General features: G+C 40.9%; 1 pseudogene; it reads left to right on the top strand.

Annotated features, from left to right (window-relative positions):
• The first annotated feature begins 5524 nt into the window (after positions 1 to 5524).
• The window catches only part of LOC126428337 (1,5-anhydro-D-fructose reductase-like), a 34947-nt pseudogene continuing 34471 nt past the window's right edge, over positions 5525 to 6000 (top strand).

Here is a 6000-nt window from a genome sequence, read left to right as displayed (position 1 = left end):
TATTGCCCTACAAACCTCCTGCTCATTCACTTCCACAAATTCAAATTCAGTACACTGGGTGAGATGGCACCGGATCTCTATCTGTGAATCTGTAATATGCATTGATTGTTCACCAGAAATGTAGTAGTTATTAAAAATATTACATATAGTATCTGGGTTTTTTATAGTGTTACCATCATGTCTTATGCTGAGTGGTTCCATGTTCATCTTGTTGGGACCTTTTCAGCATTTGTCAATCAGCTTCCAAGACGCTTTGCTTATGTTGTCAGACTGTTCTATTGTTTGCTGTTAATCTGCTTCCTTAGACTGACAATTTCAGTTTTAAAAGTTTGCTTGGCCCTATTGTATTTTTCCTTGAAAACCTGCATAGTAGTAGCTTTATAAAGCTGGTTTAGATCATGTATTTGCTGCCTGAGCCTAATTAGATTTGTTGGGAGTTTTAGTCTAGGATTACTTCCATTTTGACAGTGTTTAACTACTTTCCGGATTTCTCTGACTGGACAACTATATTCATAATGGTGCAATAGGGTTGAGTAGAATCATTCCATTTCTCATTCAACCCTTTTACCTGGTACACAGAATCCCATTTCTCATTCGCTAGTTTGTCTTTAAGAGCATTAATATTTGAGGTATTCAGCATTCGTTTCTGTAGCACAATTTTTGTTATTTTAGGCACAACTGAATTTTTGTATTCTAACACCTGACAGAAGTGGTCAGAATAAAGAAAATCTAAGTTACTGTAATTTACCTCTATAACATCTTTGTTGATTATAGCATAATCTATTCTAGTGGAACATGTGTCCGTCACTCTGGTGTCAGAGTTCACTATATTTACAAGGTTGTATGAGGTCAGTACATCACTGAGTTTCAAGTTTACTATACTACACTCCTGGAAATGGAAAAAAGAACACATTGACACCAGTGTGTCAGACCCACCATACTTGCTCCGGACACTGCGAGAGGGCTGTACAAGCAATGATCACACGCACGGCACAGCGGACACACCAGGAACTGCGGTGTTGGCCGTCGAATGGCGCTAGCTGCGCAGCATTTGTGCACCGCCGCCGTCATTGTCAGCCAGTTTGCCGTGGCATACGGAGCTCCATCGCAGTCTTTAACACTGGTAGCATGCCGCGACAGCGTGGACGTGAACCGTATGTGCAGTTGACAGACTTTGAGCGAGGGCGTATAGTGGGCATGCGGGAGGCCGGGTGGACGTACCGCCGAATTGCTCAACACGTGGGGCATGAGGTCTCCACAGTACATCGATGTTGTCGCCAGTGGTTGGCGGAAGGTGCACATGCCCGTCGACCTGGGACCGGACCGCAGCGACACACGGATGCACGCCAAGACCGTAGGATCCTACGCAGTGCCGTAGGGGACCGCACCGCCACTTCCCAGCAAATTAGGGACACTGTTGCTCCTGGGGTATCGGCGAGGACCATTCGCAACCGTCTCCATGAAGCTGGGCTACGGTCCCGCACACCATTAGGCCGTCTTCCGCTCACGCCCCAACATCGTGCAGCCCGCCTCCAGTGGTGTCGCAACAGGCGTGAATGGAGGGACGAATGGAGACGTATCGTCTTCAGCGATGAGAGTCACTTCTGCCTTGGTGGCAATGATGGTCGTATGCGTGTTTGGCGCCGTGCAGGTGAGCGCCACAATCAGGACTGCATACGACCGAGGCACACAGGGCCAACACCCGGCATCATGGTGTGGGGAGCGATCTCCTACACTGGCCGTACACCACTGGTGATCGTCGAGGTGACACTGAATAGTGCACGGTACATCCAGACCGTCATCGAACCCATCGTTCTACCATTCCTAGACCGGCAAGGGAACTTGCTGTTCCAACAGGACAATGCACGTCCGCATGTATCCCGTGCCACCCAACATGCTCTAGAAGGTGTAAGTCAACTACCCTGGCCAGCAAGATCTCCGGATCTGTCCCCCATTGAGCATGTTTGGGACTGGATGAAGCGTCGTCTCACGCGGTCTGCACGTCCAGCACGAACGCTGGTCCAACTGAGGCGCCAGGTGGAAATGGCATGGCAAGCCGTTCCACAGGACTACATCCAGCATCTCTACGATTGTCTCCATGGGAGAATAGCAGCCTGCATTGCTGCGAAAGGTGGATATACACTGTACTAGTGCCGACATTGTGCATGCTCTGTTGCCTGTGTCTATGTGCCTGTGGTTCTGCCAGTGTGATCATGTGATGTATCTGACCCCAGGAATGTGTCAATAAAGTTTCCCCTTCCTGGGACAATGAATTCACGGTGTTCTTATTTCAATTTCCAGGAGTGTATTTGGGTTTGCATCTATATTAAAGTCACCTAATATAGTAAGGTCATTAGAACCAGTCTGACCAGCAACACTACTAAGTTTATCCATAAACAGCATTACATCAGCATTTGGTGGCCTATACACTCCAATCACTTTCTGCTTTGGTAACTTAAGATCATTACTGTGGAGTACAATACCTGTCATTTCAATTGATCCTCCTTTGGTGTGGTGTTCAAGAAAGGAAATTTTTTTAGCTTCTGCATCCTTATTAACATAAATTGAGTACAGTATGGACAATAAAGAATATAAGTGCTTAAGAATTACATTCAAATTCCCGGAGGGAGATCTATACAGTGCTAACACTACAGCCGTGAAGTCATTTACAGTAATCTCAACACCACATACTTCAATTTGTTGCTCTATACAATGGCCCTTTAAATCTAATGCATTGTAAGATATGTTGTTTTTTACATAAATTACCACTCCACCTTTTTCCATGATGGTTCTAGAGTAATGCGCTGCCTGACAGTAACCACTTAGCTGTAACCTTTCAATATCTTTCACATGATGTTCACTAAAACATAATACATCAGTATCTTTTATTCCTTGTGGTTCCTCTAACAGAACAGTAATGTCATTTACTTTATTACCAAGTCCTCCAACATTTGGTGAAAAATCGTCATTTCTTTGGAATTAGAGACAGATGTAAACTTTTGCCTAAAAAATTATCTGTAGCTACAGACACAATACATTCATTTCTGACAATTTCCTGAAACATTTGAGTTTGGAACCGAGTCTGACTTGATGGCTGGAGCCATTTAAGTGTGATTGGTTCCAACTTTGGGGTACATTTGTGGACTTCTTCCAATATTTTTGTTTTTAAGAGGGTACCTAATGCTTTTTTTCCTGATCTGTTCAGGTGCATACTGTGTCTTGTAAATAATTCTCATCCAAAACTGCTTATATCTACAACACAAGTATTGTTAAAATGCTTGCACAACTTTGCTAACTTAGAGTTCGTTTGTGAGATAGCCTCATTTACACAGGATTGTGGGTTTAAGTCATGACTCTTTGGAACGTTCACAAAAAATACCTTAGACTGATGAAGCGCAGATATTTTCTTCCTGAGCGACTGTATGACATCATTCCCTTCGTTGCAGATCACACACTCGTTTTTTACTTTTTCAGGATCACACCCCGCTACAACTTCTTGAAGTTTAGCACCTGGCTTCACGATTCCACAAACATTGGCAGCATTAAAACTGCTTTTCACTATATCAGCCATGCCTCTACCATGACTATCTGTGAAAATGTGAAGACGATTTGTTAATGTTTCACTCACAGCAGACTGGATCACGCCACTGCCACTTTCATTGCTGTTAACTGAACGTTGTGGCTTTGGAAGATCAAACCTAACCTTTTTCCAATAGTTTACTGGCACACTCTTCTTATGATTGTTTTCACTTTCTGAGAGACTATTAGTAGAACAAAATACATTAAAATTGTTTACTTTCTCGAACCTCGAAACATTTGTTGTATACGAAGTTTTAGTGCCGAATGTTTGACGGTTGTTGTGTACTACCTTCCATTCTGATTATTTATCAGCATCATTTTGCGGCAATGTATCCATGTTCTGGCGAAAGGTTTTGTCCTTCTGTCTGTCTTGAAGCAATGGATCCATGTTTTGTTTCGACTTCAGTTCCATATTTTCGGACTTCAGGCTGTCGATTTCTACTCTTAGACTGCTGATTACACATTGTAAACTAGCAATACGAAGGTTCTGTATATGGTTACGAAACTGGGAACTGCAATAATTTGCATCTGGATAGAAAAAATAAAGTTAAAATGCAATAGATTATACTGTACAATGCCATCAAATTATATACTAAATCACCTGAAAACATAAAAGACATAGAGACAGTCTCCCCCTTCAAAGAAAAACTAAACAAATTTTTACAAAATACACGTTACTATACAGTAATGGAGTACTTGAATTAAAAAAGGTTACCTAAAATCTGAAAGTTCTCTGTTAAACTATATGGAGAAATAATAATCACATAAGACTGAAAAATGTTAATTAGATTATAAGAAAATTTCACTGTCAACTATTTTGTAAGAAACAAATTTAAACTGTTAAATGGTCCATTATTAAATGATGAAATCCATACAATGTAAATTGTTTCATGGATTAATAAAGAAATCAAATCAAATCAAATCTGAAAGTTGTAAAGCCAACAAGCAGAAAGATTTTCTGTCCAATATCATGGGTATGATATATGTACTGAAAAGAGATTTACATGAACAAATAAGGAAATAAGAGGAAAAATGTGTGTGTTACACAAAACCCTGCAATAAGGATAATATGTAGTGTCCACCCTCGAACCTCTAGAAGAATGTTCTTTTAAACAGTTGGTAATACTGACAGCAGCCTTGCATCACTTTCACTACCTTGTGCAGTTTGTTAAAAATCTTTGATCACCTACACATTGCAGCCTTTGACGGATAATACAATTAATTTCAAACAGAAACTGAATTCATGTCTTAGTGAAAAGAATCACTGTCTGCATGAAAAAACTTAAAAAATCATGTAAATGTTCTGCAGGTTGCTATCCATATTTTCCATTGAGATGATGTGCTATAATTATGAAACTCTCTTGTTCCGTACCATATCAAGAGGTTACGCTTATTATCCATGGAACACATAGACTAACTCACTAACTAACTAGCTGTTATAGACTCCATTCTGAACATAAAGGAGAGTTGCATATTCTATGTGGAGATTATTTCCATATCTAGTATTGTCATTGCAAATTGCAGAGAGCACTTACCTTAAGAGATTGCACTGTAACTACATCTGTAATGGTCCATTGGAATGTGTATTTTATGGTCACTGCAGATTACAAATTTTACCACCGTGCACTTGAAACCAGTTGCAGAAGCACTGTGACCCAGATATCTTGACTTCAGGCTCCTTTTCTTCCTTTTCAATGGCTGTGTCAGCTTGAAAAGTTGCTTAAAAGACTTCAGGCTCCTTTTCTTCCTTTTCAATGGCTGTGTCAGCCTGAAAAGTTGCTTAAAAGACTGTTAAATGATCTCTAACTCTTTTTCCTTGCAATATTCAACATGTTAGTAATATATAAATTGCATTTTACGATTGTTTGCAACATCAAGTTAGCATTTTACAGTGTCTTTGATATATTGTGGCTTTCAACCAATAACTTGACTTTTATTCATAGATATGCCCATAGCAATGTCTCCACCTCCTGGAGATTCAATGGCTCTGCACGTATTTCCTAAGTGGGACATAATGGCACCAAGTAATTGCTCTCTGCAGCAAGTGCCACCACACTCTATAATATCTCCATCTGCCCCTCTGTTTCACAGATACACTGTATTCACCCCATAGCACAGAACAAGTCTACGTCTAAAGCTACATGTACACTCTGCAAACTACTGTGAAGTGCACAGCAGAGGGTACGTCGCATTGTACTAGTTATTAGGGTTTTTCCTATTCCATTCTTGTACGGGATGCAGGAAGAATGAGTTTTTAAATGCCTCTGTCTGCTCTACGATTAATCTAATCTCGTCCTCACAACCCCAATGTGAGCGATACGTAGAGAGCCATTATACACTCCTGGAAATTGAAATAAGAACACCGTGAATTCATTGTCCCAGGAAGGGGAAACTTTATTGACACATTCCTGGGGTCAGATA

The sequence above is a fragment of the Schistocerca serialis genome, chromosome 12 (assembly GCF_023864345.2).
Source record: "Schistocerca serialis cubense isolate TAMUIC-IGC-003099 chromosome 12, iqSchSeri2.2, whole genome shotgun sequence".
Lineage (NCBI taxonomy): Eukaryota > Metazoa > Arthropoda > Insecta > Orthoptera > Acrididae > Schistocerca > Schistocerca serialis.
Note: the sequence above shows the minus strand (reverse complement) of the source record. Positions and strands in the feature narration are given on the sequence as shown.